Source organism: Oncorhynchus mykiss, chromosome 20, assembly GCF_013265735.2.
Source record: "Oncorhynchus mykiss isolate Arlee chromosome 20, USDA_OmykA_1.1, whole genome shotgun sequence".
NCBI lineage: Eukaryota > Metazoa > Chordata > Actinopteri > Salmoniformes > Salmonidae > Oncorhynchus > Oncorhynchus mykiss.
In genome coordinates this window covers 4492188-4509697 of record NC_048584.1, presented here as the reverse complement: position 1 = coordinate 4509697, position 17510 = coordinate 4492188, and the positions used below count along the sequence as shown (strand labels likewise).

Genomic DNA, 17510 nt, shown 5'->3' with positions numbered 1-17510 from the left:
TGAGTGTCAAAATTGTGAGTCACATGCATGTGAATTGTCAAGGGTGCCACAGAATTAAAATTAGTGAATTGCCGAAATAGCTCAGTTGGGAGAGCGTTAGACTGAAGATCTAAAGGTCCCTGGTTCGATCCCGGGTTTCGGGATCAGCACTTGCAGAGGCTCGGTGCATCTCAACAATTGTGCTCTGTAGCCAGCGGCCGGTTAGCTCAGTTGGTTAGAGTGTGTGATACGCTGCTCCTCTGAAAGTAAGTAATGTCTTTCTTTTTCATCTGACATTGTGACATCAGTGTTACATGAGAGTTTCTTGTCATTGTTACATGACAGTTTCTTGTCATTGTTTACATGACAGTAGGTTGTCGTAAGACAAGGCTGCATGAAGTGTGAACTGGAGTTTTCTTGGATCCATGAAAGAATTTTCTTTTGGAGAATGCAGGCATCGATCCCACTACCTCACGCATGCAAAGCATTTGAGCTAATTCCCCAGACGTTTGGAATTTCCGCAAGAAGCAACCTAGAGGGTCCAGTCTTGTCAGGCTATGCTGTTGGTGGACTTGTTTGTTTACGTGCCAGCACTTGCAGAGGCTCGGTGCATTTCAACAATTGAGCAAAATAGCAAATGGCCGGTTAGCTCAGTTGGTTAGAGTGTGGTGCTAATAACGCCAAGGTCATGGGTTCGATCCCCGTACTGGCTATGATGTACATTTTCAGTGTCAAAATTGTGAGTCACATGCATGTGAATTGTCAAGGGTGCCACAGAATTAAAATTAGTGAAATGCCGAAATAGCTCAGTTCAGAGCGTTAGACTGAAGATCTAAAGGTCCCTGGTTCGATCCCTGGTTTCGGCATTTGTATTTGTTCTATCTTCATGCTCTGGCTTCAAGGAAACTATCCACAGCTTTGTTTGTGGGCCTCAATGGTGTGTGCTACTCTGCTCCTCTGAAAGTAAGTGATTTCTTGCTTTTTCATCTGACATTTTGACATCAGTGTTACAGGAAAGTTGCTTGTCATTGTTTACATGACAGTAGGTTGTCGTAAGACAAGGCTGCATGAAGTGTGAACTGGAGTTTTCTTGGATCCATGAAAGAATTTGCTTTTGGAGAATGCAGGCATCGATCCCACTACCTCACGCATGCAAAGCATTTGATCTAATTCCCCAGCCGTTTGGAATTTCCGCAAGAAGCAACCTAGAGGGTCCAGTCTTGTCAGGCTATGCTGTTGGTGGACTTGTTTGTTTACGTGCCAGCACTTGCAGAGGCTCGGTGCATTTCAACAATTGAGCAAAACAGCAAATGGCCGGTTAGCTCAGTTGGTTAGAGTGTGGTGCTAATAACGCCAAGGTCATGGGTTCGATCCCCGTACTGGCTATGATGTACAGTTTGAGTGTCAAAATTGTGAGTCACATGCATGTGAATTGTACTACTACCTCACGCATGCAAAGCATTTGAGCTAATTCCCCAGCCGTTTGGAATTTCCGCAAGAAGCAACCTAGAGGGTCCAGTCTCGTCAGGCTATGCTGTTGGTGGACTTGTTTGTTTACGTGCCAGCACTTGCAGAGGCTCGGTGCATTGCCACAATTGAGCAAAATAGCAAATGGCCGGTTAGCTCAGTTGGTTAGAGTGTGGTGCTAATAACGCCAAGGTCATGGGTTCGATCCCCGTACTGGCTATGATGTACATTTTGAGTGTCAAAATTGTGAGTCACATGCATGTGAATTGTCAAGGGTGCCACAGAATTAAAATTAGTGAATTGCCGAAATAGCTCAGTTGGGAGAGCGTTAGACTGAAGATCTAAAGGTCCCTGGTTCGATCCCGGGTTTCGGGATCAGCACTTGCAGAGGCTCGGTGCATCTCAACAATTGTGCTCTGTAGCCAGCGGCCGGTTAGCTCAGTTGGTTAGAGTGTGTGATACGCTGCTCCTCTGAAAGTAAGTAATGTCTTTCTTTTTCATCTGACATTGTGACATCAGTGTTACATGAGAGTTTCTTGTCATTGTTACATGACAGTTTCTTGTCATTGTTTACATGACAGTAGGTTGTCGTAAGACAAGGCTGCATGAAGTGTGAACTGGAGTTTTCTTGGATCCATGAAAGAATTTTCTTTTGGAGAATGCAGGCATCGATCCCACTACCTCACGCATGCAAAGCATTTGAGCTAATTCCCCAGACGTTTGGAATTTCCGCAAGAAGCAACCTAGAGGGTCCAGTCTTGTCAGGCTATGCTGTTGGTGGACTTGTTTGTTTACGTGCCAGCACTTGCAGAGGCTCGGTGCATTTCAACAATTGAGCAAAATAGCAAATGGCCGGTTAGCTCAGTTGGTTAGAGTGTGGTGCTAATAACGCCAAGGTCATGGGTTCGATCCCCGTACTGGCTATGATGTACATTTTCAGTGTCAAAATTGTGAGTCACATGCATGTGAATTGTCAAGGGTGCCACAGAATTAAAATTAGTGAAATGCCGAAATAGCTCAGTTCAGAGCGTTAGACTGAAGATCTAAAGGTCCCTGGTTCGATCCCTGGTTTCGGCATTTGTATTTGTTCTATCTTCATGCTCTGGCTTCAAGGAAACTATCCACAGCTTTGTTTGTGGGCCTCAATGGTGTGTGCTACTCTGCTCCTCTGAAAGTAAGTGATTTCTTGCTTTTTCATCTGACATTTTGACATCAGTGTTACAGGAAAGTTGCTTGTCATTGTTTACATGACAGTAGGTTGTCGTAAGACAAGGCTGCATGAAGTGTGAACTGGAGTTTTCTTGGATCCATGAAAGAATTTGCTTTTGGAGAATGCAGGCATCGATCCCACTACCTCACGCATGCAAAGCATTTGATCTAATTCCCCAGCCGTTTGGAATTTCCGCAAGAAGCAACCTAGAGGGTCCAGTCTTGTCAGGCTATGCTGTTGGTGGACTTGTTTGTTTACGTGCCAGCACTTGCAGAGGCTCGGTGCATTTCAACAATTGAGCAAAACAGCAAATGGCCGGTTAGCTCAGTTGGTTAGAGTGTGGTGCTAATAACGCCAAGGTCATGGGTTCGATCCCCGTACTGGCTATGATGTACAGTTTGAGTGTCAAAATTGTGAGTCACATGCATGTGAATTGTACTACTACCTCACGCATGCAAAGCATTTGAGCTAATTCCCCAGCCGTTTGGAATTTCCGCAAGAAGCAACCTAGAGGGTCCAGTCTCGTCAGGCTATGCTGTTGGTGGACTTGTTTGTTTACGTGCCAGCACTTGCAGAGGCTCGGTGCATTGCCACAATTGAGCAAAATAGCAAATGGCCGGTTAGCTCAGTTGGTTAGAGTGTGGTGCTAATAACGCCAAGGTCATGGGTTCGATCCCCGTACTGGCTATGATGTACATTTTGAGTGTCAAAATTGTGAGTCACATGCATGTGAATTGTCAAGGGTGCCACAGAATTAAAATTAGTGAATTGCCGAAATAGCTCAGTTGGGAGAGCGTTAGACTGAAGATCTAAAGGTCCCTGGTTCGATCCCGGGTTTCGGGATCAGCACTTGCAGAGGCTCGGTGCATCTCAACAATTGTGCTCTGTAGCCAGCGGCCGGTTAGCTCAGTTGGTTAGAGTGTGTGATACGCTGCTCCTCTGAAAGTAAGTAATGTCTTTCTTTTTCATCTGACATTGTGACATCAGTGTTACATGAGAGTTTCTTGTCATTGTTACATGACAGTTTCTTGTCATTGTTTACATGACAGTAGGTTGTCGTAAGACAAGGCTGCATGAAGTGTGAACTGGAGTTTTCTTGGATCCATGAAAGAATTTTCTTTTGGAGAATGCAGGCATCGATCCCACTACCTCACGCATGCAAAGCATTTGAGCTAATTCCCCAGACGTTTGGAATTTCCGCAAGAAGCAACCTAGAGGGTCCAGTCTTGTCAGGCTATGCTGTTGGTGGACTTGTTTGTTTACGTGCCAGCACTTGCAGAGGCTCGGTGCATTTCAACAATTGAGCAAAATAGCAAATGGCCGGTTAGCTCAGTTGGTTAGAGTGTGGTGCTAATAACGCCAAGGTCATGGGTTCGATCCCCGTACTGGCTATGATGTACGTTTTGAGTGTCAAAATTGTGAGTCACATGCATGTGAATTGTCAAGGGTGCCACAGAATTAAAATTAGTGAATTGCTGAAATAGCTCAGTTGGGAGAGCGTTAGACTGAAGAACTAAAGGTCCCTGGTTCGATCCCTGGTTTCGGCATTTGTATTTGTTCTATCTTCATGCTCTGGCTTCAAGGAAACTATCCACAGCTTTGTTTTCGGGCCTCAATGGTGTGTGCTACGCTGCTCCTCTGAAAGTAAGTGATTTCTTGCTTTTTCATCTGACATTTTGACATCAGTGTTACAGGAAAGTTGCTTGTCATTGTTACATGACAGTAGGTTGTCGTAAGACAAGGCTGCATGAAGTGTGAACTGGAGCTTTCTTGGATCCACAACAAAAATTGTTTTTGGGGATTGCGGGAATCGATCCCACTAACTATAGCATGCTAAGCAAACACAATACCAATTGATCAAATTCCCCAGCTGTTTGGAATTGCCACAAGGAGCAACCAAGAGTGTCCAGTCTTGTCAGGCTATGCTGTTGGTGGACTTGTTAGTTTGTGCTCCAGCACTTACAGAGGCTCGGTGCATCTCAACAATTGTGCTCTGTAGCCAGCGGCCGGTTAGCTCAGTTGGTTAGAGTGTGTGATACGCTGCTCCTCTGAAAGTAAGTAATGTCTTTCTTTTTCATCTGACATTGTGACATCAGTGTTACATGAGAGTTTCTTGTCATTGTTACATGACAGTTTCTTGTCATTGTTTACATGACAGTAGGTTGTCGTAAGACAAGGCTGCATGAAGTGTGAACTGGAGTTTTCTTGGATCCATGAAAGAATTTTCTTTTGGAGAATGCAGGCATCGATCCCACTACCTCACGCATGCAAAGCATTTGAGCTAATTCCCCAGCCGTTTGGAATTTCCGCAAGAAGCAACCTAGAGGGTCCAGTCTCGTCAGGCTATGCTGTTGGTGGACTTGTTTGTTTACGTGCCAGCACTTGCAGAGGCTCGGTGCATTGCCACAATTGAGCAAAATAGCAAATGGCTGGTTAGCTCAGTTGGTTAGAGTGTGGTGCTAATAATGTCAAGGTCATGGGTTTGATCCCCGTACTGGCTATGATGTACATTTTGAGTGTCAAAATTGTGAGTCGCATGCATGTGAATTGTCAAGGGTGCCACAGAATTAAAATTAGTGAATTGCCGAAATAGCTCAGTTGGGAGAACGTTAGACTGAAGATCTAAAGGTCCCTGGTTCGATCCCGGGTTTCGGCATTTGTATTTGTTCTTTCTTCATGCTCTGGCTTCAAGGAAACTATCCACAGCTTTGTTTGTGGGCCTCAATGGTGTGTGCTACGCTGCTCCTCTGAAAGTAAGTAATTTCTTGCTTTTTCATCTGACATTTTGACATCAGTGTTACAGGAAAGTTTCTTGTCATTGTTTACATGACAGTAGGTTGTCGTAAGACAAGGCTGCATGAAGTGTGAACTGGAGTTTTCTTGGATCCATGAAAGAATTTGCTTTTGGAGAATGCAGGCATCGATCCCACTACCTCACGCATGCAAAGCATTTGAGCTAATTCCCCAGACGTTTGGAATTTCCGCAAGAAGCAACCTAGAGGGTCCAGTCTCGTCAGGCTATGCTGTTGGTGGACTTGTTTGTTTACGTGCCAGCACTTGCAGAGGCTCGGTTAGCTCAGTTGGTTAGAGTGTGGTGCTAATAACGCCAAGGTCATGGGTTCGATCCCCGTACTGGCTATGATGTACATTTTGAGTGTCAAAATTGTGAGTCACATGCATGTGAATTGTCAAGGGTGCCACATAATTAAAATTAGTGAAATGCCGAAATAGCTCAGTTGGGAGAGTGTTAGACTGAAGATCTAAAGGTCCCTGGTTCGATCCCTGGTTTCGGCATTTGTATTTGTTCTTTCTTCATGCTCTGGCTTCAAGGAAACTATCCACAGCTTTGTTTGTGGGCCTCAATGGTGTGTGCTACTCTGCTCCTCTGAAAGTAAGTCATTTCTTGCTTTTTCATCTGACATTTTGACATCAGTGTTACAGGAAAGTTTCTTGTCATTGTTTACATGACAGTAGGTTGTCGTAAGACAAGGCTGCATGAAGTGTGAACTGGAGTTTTCTTGGATCCATGAAAGAATTTGCTTTTGGAGAATGCAGGCATCGATCCCACTACCTCACGCATGCAAAGCATTTGAGCTAATTCCCCAGCCGTTTGGAATTTCCGCAAGAAGCAACCTAGAGGGTCCAGTCTTGTCAGGCTATGCTGTTGGTGGACTTGTTTGTTTACGTGCCAGCACTTGCAGAGGCTCAGTGTATTTCAACAATATAGCAAAATAGCAAATGGCCGGTTAGCTCAGTTGGTTAGAGTGTGGTGCTAATAACGCCAAGGTCATGGGTTCGATCCCCGTACTGGCTATGATGTACATTTTCAGTGTCAAAATTGTGAGTCACATGCATGTGAATTGTCAAGGGTGCCACAGAATTAAAATTAGTGAAATGCCGAAATAGCTCAGTTCAGAGCGTTAGACTGAAGATCTAAAGGTCCCTGGTTCGATCCCTGGTTTCGGCATTTGTATTTGTTCTATCTTCATGCTCTGGCTTCAAGGAAACTATCCACAGCTTTGTTTGTGGGCCTCAATGGTGTGTGCTACGTTGGTTAGAGTGTGTGATACGCTGCTCCTCTGAAAGTAAGTAATGTCTTTCTTTTTCATCTGACATTGTGACATCAGTGTTACATGAGATTTTCTTGTCATTGTTACATGACAGTTTCTTGTCATTGTTTACATGACCTTTAGGTTGTCGTAAGACAAGGCTGCATGAAGTGTGAACTGGAGTTTTCTTGGATCCATGAAAGAATTGTGGGCCTCAATGGTGTGTGCTACGCTGCTCCTCTGAAAGTAAGTGATTTCTTGCTTTTTCATCTGACATTTTGACATCAGTGTTACAGGAAAGTTGCTTGTCATTGTTACATGACAGTAGGTTGTCGTAAGACAAGGCTGCATGAAGTGTGAACTGGAGCTTTCTTGGATCCACAACAAAAATTGTTTTTGGGGATTGCGGGAATCGATCCCACTAACTATAGCATGCTAAGCAAACACAATACCAATTGATCAAATTCCCCAGCTGTTTGGAATTGCCACAAGGAGCAACCAAGAGTGTCCAGTCTTGTCAGGCTATGCTGTTGGTGGACTTGTTAGTTTGTGCTCCAGCACTTGCAGAGGCTCGGTGCATCTCAACAATTGTGCTCTGTAGCCAGCGGCCGGTTAGCTCAGTTGGTTAGAGTGTGTGATACGCTGCTCCTCTGAAAGTAAGTAATGTCTTTCTTTTTCATCTGACATTGTGACATCAGTGTTACATGAGAGTTTCTTGTCATTGTTACATGACAGTTTCTTGTCATTGTTTACATGACAGTAGGTTGTCGTAAGACAAGGCTGCATGAAGTGTGAACTGGAGTTTTCTTGGATCCATGAAAGAATTTGCTTTTGGAGAATGCAGGCATCGATCCCACTACCTCACGCATGCAAAGCATTTGAGCTAATTCCCCAGCCGTTTGGAATTTCCGCAAGAAGCAACCTAGAGGGTCCAGTCTCGTCAGGCTATGCTGTTGGTGGACTTGTTTGTTTACGTGCCAGCACTTGCAGAGGCTCGGTGCATTACCACAATTGAGCAAAATGGCAAATGGCCGGTTAGCTCAAACTATCCACAGCTTTGTTTGTGGGCCTCAATGGTGTGTGCTACGCTGCTCCTCTGAAAGTAAGTGATTTCTTGCTTTTTCATCTGACATTTTGACATCAGTGTTACAGGAAAGTTGCTTGTCATTGTTACATGACAGTAGGTTGTCGTAAGACAAGGCTGCATGAAGTGTGAACTGGAGCTTTCTTGGATCCACAACAAAAATTGTTTTGGGGGATTGCGGGAATCGATCCCACTAACTATAGCATGCTAAGCAAACACAATACCATTTGAGCTAATTCCCCAGCCGTTTGGAATTTCCGCAAGAAGCAACCTAGAGGGTCCAGTCTTGTCAGGCTATGCTGTTGGTGGACTTGTTTGTTTTCGTGCCAGCACTTGCAGAGGCTCGGTGCATCTCAACAATTGTGCTCTGTAGCCAGCGGCCGGTTAGCTCAGTTGGTTAGAGTGTGTGATACGCTGCTCCTCTGAAAGTAAGTAATGTCTTTCTTTTTCATCTGACATTGTGACATCAGTGTTACATGAGAGTTTCTTGTCATTGTTACATGACAGTTTCTTGTCATTGTTTACATGACAGTAGGTTGTCGTAAGACAAGGCTGCATGAAGTGTGAACTGGAGTTTTCTTGGATCCATGAAAGAATTTGCTTTTGGAGAATGCAGGCATCGATCCCACTACCTCACGCATGCAAAGCATTTGAGCTAATTCCCCAGCCGTTTGGAATTTCCGCAAGAAGCAACCTAGAGGGTCCAGTCTCGTCAGGCTATGCTGTTGGTGGACTTGTTTGTTTACGTGCCAGCACTTGCAGAGGCTCGGTGCATTACCACAATTGAGCAAAACGGCAAATGGCTGGTTAGCTCAGTTGGTTAGAGTGTGGTGCTAATAACGCCAAAGGTCATGGGTTCGATCCCCGTACTGGCTATGATGTACATTTTGAGTGTCAAAATTGTGAGTCACATGCATGTGAATTGTCAAGGGTGCCACAGAATTAAAATTAGTGAATTGCCGAAATAGCTCAGTTGGGAGAGCGTTAGACTGAAGATCTAAAGTTCCCTGGTTCGATCCCGGGTTTCGGCGTTTGTATTTGTTCTTTCTTCATGCTCTGGCTTCAAGGAAACTATCCACAGCTTTGTTTGTGGGCCTCAATGGTGTGTGCTACTCTGCTCCTCTGAAAGTAAGTAATTTCTTGCTTTTTCATCTGACATTTTGACATCAGTGTTACAGGAAAGTTTCTTGTCATTGTTTACATGACAGTAGGTTGTCGTAAGACAAGGCTGCATGAAGTGTGAACTGGAGTTTTCTTGGATCCATGAAAGAATTTGCTTTTGGAGAATGCAGGCATCGATCCCACTACCTCACGCATGCAAAGCATTTGAGCTAATTCCCCAGCCGTTTGGAATTTCCGCAAGAAGCAACCTAGAGGGTCCAGTCTTGTCAGGCTATGCTGTTGGTGGACTTGTTTGTTTACGTGCCAGCACTTGCAGAGGCTCGGTGCATTTCAACAATTGAGCAAAATAGCAAATGGCCGGTTAGCTCAGTTGGTTAGAGTGTGTTGCTAATAAAGCCAAGGTCATGGGTTCGATCCCCGTACTGGCTATGATGTACATTTTGAGTGTCAAAATTGTGAGTCACATGCATGTGAATTGTCAAGGGTGCCACAGAATTAAAATTAGTGAAATGCCGAAATAGCTCAGTTGGGAGAGCGTTAGACTGAAGATCTAAAGGTCCCTGGTTCGATCCCTGGTTTTGGCATTTGTATTTGTTCTATCTTCATGCTCTGGCTTCAAGGAAACTATCCACAGCTTTGTTTGTGGGCCTCAATGGTGTGTGCTACGCTGCTCCTCTGAAAGTAAGTGATTTCTTGCTTTTTCATCTGACATTTTGACATCAGTGTTACAGGAAAGTTGCTTGTCATTGTTACATGACAGTAGGTTGTCGTAAGACAAGGCTGCATGAAGTGTGAACTGGAGCTTTCTTGGATCCACAACAAAAAATGTTTTTGGGGATTGCGGGAATCGATCCCACTAACTATAGCATGCTAAGCAAACACAATACCAATTGATCAAATTCCCCAGCTGTTTGGAATTGCCACAAGGAGCAACCAAGAGTGTCCAGTCTTGTCAGGCTATGCTGTTGGTGGACTTGTTAGTTTGTGCTCCAGCACTTGCAGAGGCTCGGTGCATCTCAACAATTGTGCTCTGTAGCCAGCGGCCGGTTAGCTCAGTTGGTTAGAGTGTGTGATACGCTGCTCCTCTGAAAGTAAGTAATGTCTTTCTTTTTCATCTGACATTGTGACATCAGTGTTACATGAGAGTTTCTTGTCATTGTTACATGACAGTTTCTTGTCATTGTTTACATGACAGTAGGTTGTCGTAAGACAAGGCTGCATGAAGTGTGAACTGGAGTTTTCTTGGATCCATGAAAGAATTTGCTTTTGGAGAATGCAGGCATCGATCCCACTACCTCACGCATGCAAAGCATTTGAGCTAATTCCCCAGCCGTTTGGAATTTCCGCAAGAAGCAACCTAGAGGGTCCAGTCTCGTCAGGCTATGCTGTTGGTGGACTTGTTTGTTTACGTGCCAGCACTTGCAGAGGCTCGGTGCATTGCCACAATTGAGCAAAATAGCAAATGGCCGGTTAGCTCAGTTGGTTAGAGTGTGGTGCTAATAACGCCAAGGTCATGGGTTCGATCCCCGTACTGGCTATGATGTACATTTTGAGTGTCAAAATTGTGAGTCACATGCATGTGAATTGTACTACTACCTCACGCATGCAAAGCATTTGAGCTAATTCCCCAGCCGTTTGGAATTTCCGCAAGAAGCAACCTAGAGGGTCCAGTCTCGTCAGGCTATGCTGTTGGTGGACTTGTTTGTTTACGTGCCAGCACTTGCAGAGGCTCGGTGCATTACCACAATTGAGCAAAATGGCAAATGGCCGGTTAGCTCAAACTATCCACAGCTTTGTTTGTGGGCCTCAATGGTGTGTGCTACGCTGCTCCTCTGAAAGTAAGTGATTTCTTGCTTTTTCATCTGACATTTTGACATCAGTGTTACAGGAAAGTTGCTTGTCATTGTTACATGACAGTAGGTTGTCGTAAGACAAGGCTGCATGAAGTGTGAACTGGAGCTTTCTTGGATCCACAACAAAAATTGTTTTGGGGGATTGCGGGAATCGATCCCACTAACTATAGCATGCTAAGCAAACACAATACCATTTGAGCTAATTCCCCAGCCGTTTGGAATTTCCGCAAGAAGCAACCTAGAGGGTCCAGTCTTGTCAGGCTATGCTGTTGGTGGACTTGTTTGTTTTCGTGCCAGCACTTGCAGAGGCTCGGTGCATCTCAACAATTGTGCTCTGTAGCCAGCGGCCGGTTAGCTCAGTTGGTTAGAGTGTGTGATACGCTGCTCCTCTGAAAGTAAGTAATGTCTTTCTTTTTCATCTGACATTGTGACATCAGTGTTACATGAGAGTTTCTTGTCATTGTTACATGACAGTTTCTTGTCATTGTTTACATGACAGTAGGTTGTCGTAAGACAAGGCTGCATGAAGTGTGAACTGGAGTTTTCTTGGATCCATGAAAGAATTTGCTTTTGGAGAATGCAGGCATCGATCCCACTACCTCACGCATGCAAAGCATTTGAGCTAATTCCCCAGCCGTTTGGAATTTCCGCAAGAAGCAACCTAGAGGGTCCAGTCTCGTCAGGCTATGCTGTTGGTGGACTTGTTTGTTTACGTGCCAGCACTTGCAGAGGCTCGGTGCATTACCACAATTGAGCAAAACGGCAAATGGCTGGTTAGCTCAGTTGGTTAGAGTGTGGTGCTAATAACGCCAAAGGTCATGGGTTCGATCCCCGTACTGGCTATGATGTACATTTTGAGTGTCAAAATTGTGAGTCACATGCATGTGAATTGTCAAGGGTGCCACAGAATTAAAATTAGTGAATTGCCGAAATAGCTCAGTTGGGAGAGCGTTAGACTGAAGATCTAAAGTTCCCTGGTTCGATCCCGGGTTTCGGCGTTTGTATTTGTTCTTTCTTCATGCTCTGGCTTCAAGGAAACTATCCACAGCTTTGTTTGTGGGCCTCAATGGTGTGTGCTACTCTGCTCCTCTGAAAGTAAGTAATTTCTTGCTTTTTCATCTGACATTTTGACATCAGTGTTACAGGAAAGTTTCTTGTCATTGTTTACATGACAGTAGGTTGTCGTAAGACAAGGCTGCATGAAGTGTGAACTGGAGTTTTCTTGGATCCATGAAAGAATTTGCTTTTGGAGAATGCAGGCATCGATCCCACTACCTCACGCATGCAAAGCATTTGAGCTAATTCCCCAGCCGTTTGGAATTTCCGCAAGAAGCAACCTAGAGGGTCCAGTCTTGTCAGGCTATGCTGTTGGTGGACTTGTTTGTTTACGTGCCAGCACTTGCAGAGGCTCGGTGCATTTCAACAATTGAGCAAAATAGCAAATGGCCGGTTAGCTCAGTTGGTTAGAGTGTGTTGCTAATAAAGCCAAGGTCATGGGTTCGATCCCCGTACTGGCTATGATGTACATTTTGAGTGTCAAAATTGTGAGTCACATGCATGTGAATTGTCAAGGGTGCCACAGAATTAAAATTAGTGAAATGCCGAAATAGCTCAGTTGGGAGAGCGTTAGACTGAAGATCTAAAGGTCCCTGGTTCGATCCCTGGTTTTGGCATTTGTATTTGTTCTATCTTCATGCTCTGGCTTCAAGGAAACTATCCACAGCTTTGTTTGTGGGCCTCAATGGTGTGTGCTACGCTGCTCCTCTGAAAGTAAGTGATTTCTTGCTTTTTCATCTGACATTTTGACATCAGTGTTACAGGAAAGTTGCTTGTCATTGTTACATGACAGTAGGTTGTCGTAAGACAAGGCTGCATGAAGTGTGAACTGGAGCTTTCTTGGATCCACAACAAAAAATGTTTTTGGGGATTGCGGGAATCGATCCCACTAACTATAGCATGCTAAGCAAACACAATACCAATTGATCAAATTCCCCAGCTGTTTGGAATTGCCACAAGGAGCAACCAAGAGTGTCCAGTCTTGTCAGGCTATGCTGTTGGTGGACTTGTTAGTTTGTGCTCCAGCACTTACAGATGCTCGGTGCATCTCAACAATTGTGCTCTGTAGCCAGCGGCCGGTTAGCTCAGTTGGTTAGAGTGTGTGATACGCTGCTCCTCTGAAAGTAAGTAATGTCTTTCTTTTTCATCTGACATTGTGACATCAGTGTTACATGAGAGTTTCTTGTCATTGTTACATGACAGTTTCTTGTCATTGTTTACATGACAGTAGGTTGTCGTAAGACAAGGCTGCATGAAGTGTGAACTGGAGTTTTCTTGGATCCATGAAAGAATTTGCTTTTGGAGAATGCAGGCATCGATCCCACTACCTCACGCATGCAAAGCATTTGAGCTAATTCCCCAGCCGTTTGGAATTTCCGCAAGAAGCAACCTAGAGGGTCCAGTCTCGTCAGGCTATGCTGTTGGTGGACTTGTTTGTTTACGTGCCAGCACTTGCAGAGGCTCGGTGCATTGCCACAATTGAGCAAAATAGCAAATGGCCGGTTAGCTCAGTTGGTTAGAGTGTGGTGCTAATAACGCCAAGGTCATGGGTTCGATCCCCGTACTGGCTATGATGTACATTTTGAGTGTCAAAATTGTGAGTCACATGCATGTGAATTGTACTACTACCTCACGCATGCAAAGCATTTGAGCTAATTCCCCAGCCGTTTGGAATTTCCGCAAGAAGCAACCTAGAGGGTCCAGTCTCGTCAGGCTATGCTGTTGGTGGACTTGTTTGTTTACGTGCCAGCACTTGCAGAGGCTCGGTGCATTGCCACAATTGAGCAAAATAGCAAATGGCCGGTTAGCTCAGTTGGTTAGAGTGTGGTGCTAATAATGCCAAGGTCATGGGTTCGATCCCCATATTGGCTATGATGTACATTTTGAGTGTCAAAATTGTGAGTCACATGCATGTGAATTGTCAAGGGTGCCACAGAATTAAAATTAGTGAATTGCCGAAATAGCTCAGTTGGGAGAGCGTTAGACTGAAGATCTAAAGGTCCCTGGTTCGATCCCGGGTTTCGGCATTTGTATTTGTTCTTACTTCATGCTCTGGCTTCAAGGAAACTATCCACAGCTTTGTTTGTGGGCCTCAATTGTGTGTGCTACGCTGCTCCTCTGAAAGTAAGTAATTTCTTGCTTTTTCATCTGACATTTTGACATCAGTGTTACAGGAAAGTTGCTTGTCATTGTTACATGACAGTAGGTTGTCGTAAGACAAGGCTGCATGAAGTGTGAAGTGGGGCTTTCTTGGATCCACAAAAAAAAATGTTTTTGGGGATTGCGGGAATCGATCCCACTACCTATAGCATGCTAAGCAAACACAATACCAATTGATCAAATTCCACAGCTGTTTGTAATTGCCACAAGGAGCAACCAAGAGTGTCCAGTCTTGTCAGGCTATGCTGTTGGTGGACTTGTTAGTTTGTGCTCCAGCACTTGCAGAGGCTCGGTGCATCTCAACAATTGTGCTCTGTAGCCAGCGGCCGGTTAGCTCAGTTGGTTAGAGTGTGTGATACGCTGCTCCTCTGAAAGTAAGTAATGTCTTTCTTTTTCATCTGACATTGTGACATCAGTGTTACATGAGAGTTTCTTGTCATTGTTACATGACAGTTTCTTGTCATTGTTTACATGACAGTAGGTTGTCGTAAGACAAGGCTGCATGAAGTGTGAACTGGAGTTTTCTTGGATCCATGAAAGAATTTGCTTTTGGAGAATGCAGGCATCGATCCCACTACCTCACGCATGCAAAGCATTTGAGCTAATTCCCCAGCCGTTTGGAATTTCCGCAAGAAGCAACCTAGAGGGTCCAGTCTCGTCAGGCTATGCTGTTGGTGGACTTGTTTGTTTACGTGCCAGCACTTGCAGAGGCTCGGTGCATTGCCACAATTGAGCAAAATAGCAAATGGCTGGTTAGCTCAGTTGGTTAGAGTGTGGTGCTAATAACGCCAAGGTCATGGGTTCGATCCCCGTACTGGCTATGATGTATGTTTTGAGTGTCAAAATTATGAGTCACATGCATGTGAATTGTCAAGGGTGCCACAGAATTAAATTTAGTGAATTGCCGAAATAGCTCAGTTGGGAGAGCGTTAGACTGAAGATCTAAAGGTCCCTGGTTCAATCCCGGGTTTCGGCATTTGTATTTGTTCTTACTTCATGCTCTGGCTTCAAGGAAACTATCCACAGCTTTGTTGGTGGGCCTCAATGGTGTGTGCTACGCTGCTCCTCTGAAAGTAAGTAATTTCTTGCTTTTTCATCTGACATTTTGACATCAGTGTTACAGGAAAGTTTCTTGTCATTGTTTACATGACAGTAGGTTGTCGTAAGACAAGGCTGCATGAAGTGTGAACTGGAGTTTTCTTGGATCCATGAAAGAATTTGCTTTTGGAGAATGCAGGCATCGATCCCACTACCTCACGCATGCAAAGCATTTGAGCTAATTCCCCAGCCGTTTGGAATTTCCGGAAGAAGCAACCTAGAGGGTCCAGTCTTGTCAGGCTATGCTGTTGGTGGACTTGTTTGTTTACGTGCCAGCACTTGCAGAGGCTCGGTGCATTTCAACAATTGAGCAAAATAGCAAATGGCCGGTTAGCTAAGTTGGTTAGAGTGTGGTGCTAATAACGCCAAGGTCATGGGTTCGATCCCCGTACTGGCTATGATGTACATTTTGAGTGTCAAAATTGTGAGTCACACGCATGTGAATTGTCAAGGGTGCCACAGAATTAAAATTAGTGAAATGCCGAAATAGCTCAGTTGGGAGAGCGTTAGACTGAAGATCTAAAGGTCCCTGGTTCGATCCCTGGTTTCGGCATTTGTATTTGTTCTATCTTCATGCTCTGGCTTCAAGGAAACTATCCACAGCTTTGTTTGTGGGCCTCAATGGTGTGTGCTCCTCTGAAAGTAAGTCATTTCTTGCTTTTTCATCTGACATTTTGACATCAGTGTTACAGGAAAGTTGCTTGTCATTGTTACATGACAGTAGGTTGTCGTAAGACAAGGCTGCATGAAGTGTGAACTGGAGCTTTCTTGGATCCACAACAAAAAATGTTTTTGGGGATTGCGGGAATCGATCCCACTAACTATAGCATGCTAAGCAAACACAATACCAATTGATCAAATTCCCCAGCTGTTTGGAATTGCCACAAGGAGCAACCAAGAGTGTCAAGTCTTGTCAGGCTATGCTGTTGGTGGACTTGTTAGTTTGTGCTCCAGCACTTGCAGAGGCTCGGTGCATCTCAACAATTGTGCTCTGTAGCCAGCGGCCGGTTAGCTCAGTTGGTTAGAGTGTGTGATACTCTGCTCCTCTGAAAGTAAGTAATGTCTTTCTTTTTCATCTGACATTGTGACATCAGTGTTACATGAGAGTTTCTTGTCATTGTTACATGACAGTTTATTGTCATTGTTTACATGACAGTAGGTTGTCGTAAGACAAGGCTGCATGAAGTGTGAACTGGAGTTTTCTTGGATCCATGAAAGAATTTGCTTTTGGAGAATGCAGGCATCGATCCCACTACCTCACGCATGCAAAGCATTTGAGCTAATTCCCCAGCCGTTTGGAATTTCCGCAAGAAGCAACCTAGAGGGTCCAGTCTTGTCAGGCTATGCTGTTGGTGGACTTGTTTGTTTACGTGCCAGCACTTGCAGAGGCTCGGTGCATTTCAACAATTGAGCAAAATAGCAAATGGCCGGTTAGCTCAGTTGGTTAGAGTGTGTTGCTAATAAAGCCAAGGTCATGGGTTCGATCCCCATATTGGCTATGATGTACATTTTGAGTGTCAAAATTGTGAGTCACATGCATGTGAATTGTCAAGGGTGCCACAGAATTAAAATTAGTGAAATGCCGAAATAGCTCAGTTGGGAGAGCGTTAGACTGAAGATCTAAAGGTCCCTGGTTCGATCCCTGGTTTTGGCGTTTGTATTTGTTCTATCTTCATGCTCTGGCTTCAAGGAAACTATCCACAGCTTTGTTTGTGGGCCTCAATGGTGTGTGCTACGCTGCTCCTCTGAAAGTAAGTCATTTCTTGCTTTTTCATCTGACATTTTGACATCAGTGTTACAGGAAAGTTGCTTGTCATTGTTACATGACAGTAGGTTGTCGTAAGACAAGGCTGCATGAAGTGTGAACTGGAGCTTTCTTGGATCCACAACAAAAAATGTTTTTGGGGATTGCGGGAATCGATCCCACTAACTATAGCATGCTAAGCAAACACAATACCAATTGATCAAATTCCCCAGCTGTTTGGAATTGCCACAAGGAGCAACCAAGAGTGTCAAGTCTTGTCAGGCTATGCTGTTGGTGGACTTGTTAGTTTGTGCTCCAGCACTTGCAGAGGCTCGGTGCATCTCAACAATTGTGCTCTGTAGCCAGCGGCCGGTTAGCTCAGTTGGTTAGAGTGTGTGATACTCTGCTCCTCTGAAAGTAAGTAATGTCTTTCTTTTTCATCTGACATTGTGACATCAGTGTTACATGAGAGTTTCTTGTCATTGTTACATGACAGTTTATTGTCATTGTTTACATGACAGTAGGTTGTCGTAAGACAAGGCTGCATGAAGTGTGAACTGGAGTTTTCTTGGATCCATGAAAGAATTTGCTTTTGGAGAATGCAGGCATCGATCCCACTACCTCACGCATGCAAAGCATTTGAGCTAATTCCCCAGCCGTTTGGAATTTCCGCAAGAAGCAACCTAGA

The 17510-nt window shown here is 44.5% G+C and overlaps 26 non-coding genes across 26 annotated transcripts; all 26 read left to right on the top strand.

Annotated features, from left to right (window-relative positions):
- The first annotated feature begins 70 nt into the window (after positions 1 to 70).
- On the top strand, positions 71 to 146 carry trnaf-gaa. The gene has a single exon. It is a non-coding gene; the product is annotated as a tRNA-Phe (tRNA).
- A 472-nt stretch (positions 147 to 618) lies between these two features.
- trnai-aau lies at positions 619 to 692 on the top strand. Its single transcript has one exon. It is a non-coding gene; the product is annotated as a tRNA-Ile (tRNA).
- A 599-nt stretch (positions 693 to 1291) lies between these two features.
- Positions 1292 to 1365, top strand: trnai-aau. The gene has a single exon. It is a non-coding gene; the product is annotated as a tRNA-Ile (tRNA).
- A 227-nt stretch (positions 1366 to 1592) lies between these two features.
- On the top strand, positions 1593 to 1666 carry trnai-aau. Its single transcript has one exon. It is a non-coding gene; the product is annotated as a tRNA-Ile (tRNA).
- Positions 1667 to 1748: 82 nt separating this feature from the next.
- On the top strand, positions 1749 to 1824 carry trnaf-gaa. Its single transcript has one exon. It is a non-coding gene; the product is annotated as a tRNA-Phe (tRNA).
- Positions 1825 to 2296: 472 nt separating this feature from the next.
- Positions 2297 to 2370, top strand: trnai-aau. Its single transcript has one exon. It is a non-coding gene; the product is annotated as a tRNA-Ile (tRNA).
- A 599-nt stretch (positions 2371 to 2969) lies between these two features.
- On the top strand, positions 2970 to 3043 carry trnai-aau. Its single transcript has one exon. It is a non-coding gene; the product is annotated as a tRNA-Ile (tRNA).
- A 227-nt stretch (positions 3044 to 3270) lies between these two features.
- trnai-aau lies at positions 3271 to 3344 on the top strand. The gene has a single exon. It is a non-coding gene; the product is annotated as a tRNA-Ile (tRNA).
- Positions 3345 to 3426: 82 nt separating this feature from the next.
- trnaf-gaa lies at positions 3427 to 3502 on the top strand. Its single transcript has one exon. It is a non-coding gene; the product is annotated as a tRNA-Phe (tRNA).
- Positions 3503 to 3974: 472 nt separating this feature from the next.
- On the top strand, positions 3975 to 4048 carry trnai-aau. The gene has a single exon. It is a non-coding gene; the product is annotated as a tRNA-Ile (tRNA).
- A 1191-nt stretch (positions 4049 to 5239) lies between these two features.
- Positions 5240 to 5312, top strand: trnaf-gaa. Its single transcript has one exon. It is a non-coding gene; the product is annotated as a tRNA-Phe (tRNA).
- A 408-nt stretch (positions 5313 to 5720) lies between these two features.
- Positions 5721 to 5795, top strand: trnai-aau. Its single transcript has one exon. It is a non-coding gene; the product is annotated as a tRNA-Ile (tRNA).
- An 82-nt stretch (positions 5796 to 5877) lies between these two features.
- trnaf-gaa lies at positions 5878 to 5950 on the top strand. The gene has a single exon. It is a non-coding gene; the product is annotated as a tRNA-Phe (tRNA).
- A 446-nt stretch (positions 5951 to 6396) lies between these two features.
- On the top strand, positions 6397 to 6470 carry trnai-aau. Its single transcript has one exon. It is a non-coding gene; the product is annotated as a tRNA-Ile (tRNA).
- A 2277-nt stretch (positions 6471 to 8747) lies between these two features.
- trnaf-gaa lies at positions 8748 to 8820 on the top strand. The gene has a single exon. It is a non-coding gene; the product is annotated as a tRNA-Phe (tRNA).
- A 602-nt stretch (positions 8821 to 9422) lies between these two features.
- Positions 9423 to 9495, top strand: trnaf-gaa. Its single transcript has one exon. It is a non-coding gene; the product is annotated as a tRNA-Phe (tRNA).
- An 880-nt stretch (positions 9496 to 10375) lies between these two features.
- On the top strand, positions 10376 to 10449 carry trnai-aau. The gene has a single exon. It is a non-coding gene; the product is annotated as a tRNA-Ile (tRNA).
- A 1240-nt stretch (positions 10450 to 11689) lies between these two features.
- Positions 11690 to 11762, top strand: trnaf-gaa. The gene has a single exon. It is a non-coding gene; the product is annotated as a tRNA-Phe (tRNA).
- A 602-nt stretch (positions 11763 to 12364) lies between these two features.
- Positions 12365 to 12437, top strand: trnaf-gaa. Its single transcript has one exon. It is a non-coding gene; the product is annotated as a tRNA-Phe (tRNA).
- Positions 12438 to 13317: 880 nt separating this feature from the next.
- Positions 13318 to 13391, top strand: trnai-aau. Its single transcript has one exon. It is a non-coding gene; the product is annotated as a tRNA-Ile (tRNA).
- A 227-nt stretch (positions 13392 to 13618) lies between these two features.
- On the top strand, positions 13619 to 13692 carry trnai-aau. The gene has a single exon. It is a non-coding gene; the product is annotated as a tRNA-Ile (tRNA).
- Positions 13693 to 13774: 82 nt separating this feature from the next.
- trnaf-gaa lies at positions 13775 to 13847 on the top strand. Its single transcript has one exon. It is a non-coding gene; the product is annotated as a tRNA-Phe (tRNA).
- Positions 13848 to 14727: 880 nt separating this feature from the next.
- On the top strand, positions 14728 to 14801 carry trnai-aau. The gene has a single exon. It is a non-coding gene; the product is annotated as a tRNA-Ile (tRNA).
- Positions 14802 to 14883: 82 nt separating this feature from the next.
- trnaf-gaa lies at positions 14884 to 14956 on the top strand. The gene has a single exon. It is a non-coding gene; the product is annotated as a tRNA-Phe (tRNA).
- A 602-nt stretch (positions 14957 to 15558) lies between these two features.
- On the top strand, positions 15559 to 15631 carry trnaf-gaa. The gene has a single exon. It is a non-coding gene; the product is annotated as a tRNA-Phe (tRNA).
- A 1028-nt stretch (positions 15632 to 16659) lies between these two features.
- Positions 16660 to 16732, top strand: trnaf-gaa. Its single transcript has one exon. It is a non-coding gene; the product is annotated as a tRNA-Phe (tRNA).
- Positions 16733 to 17510: the final 778 nt, after the last annotated feature.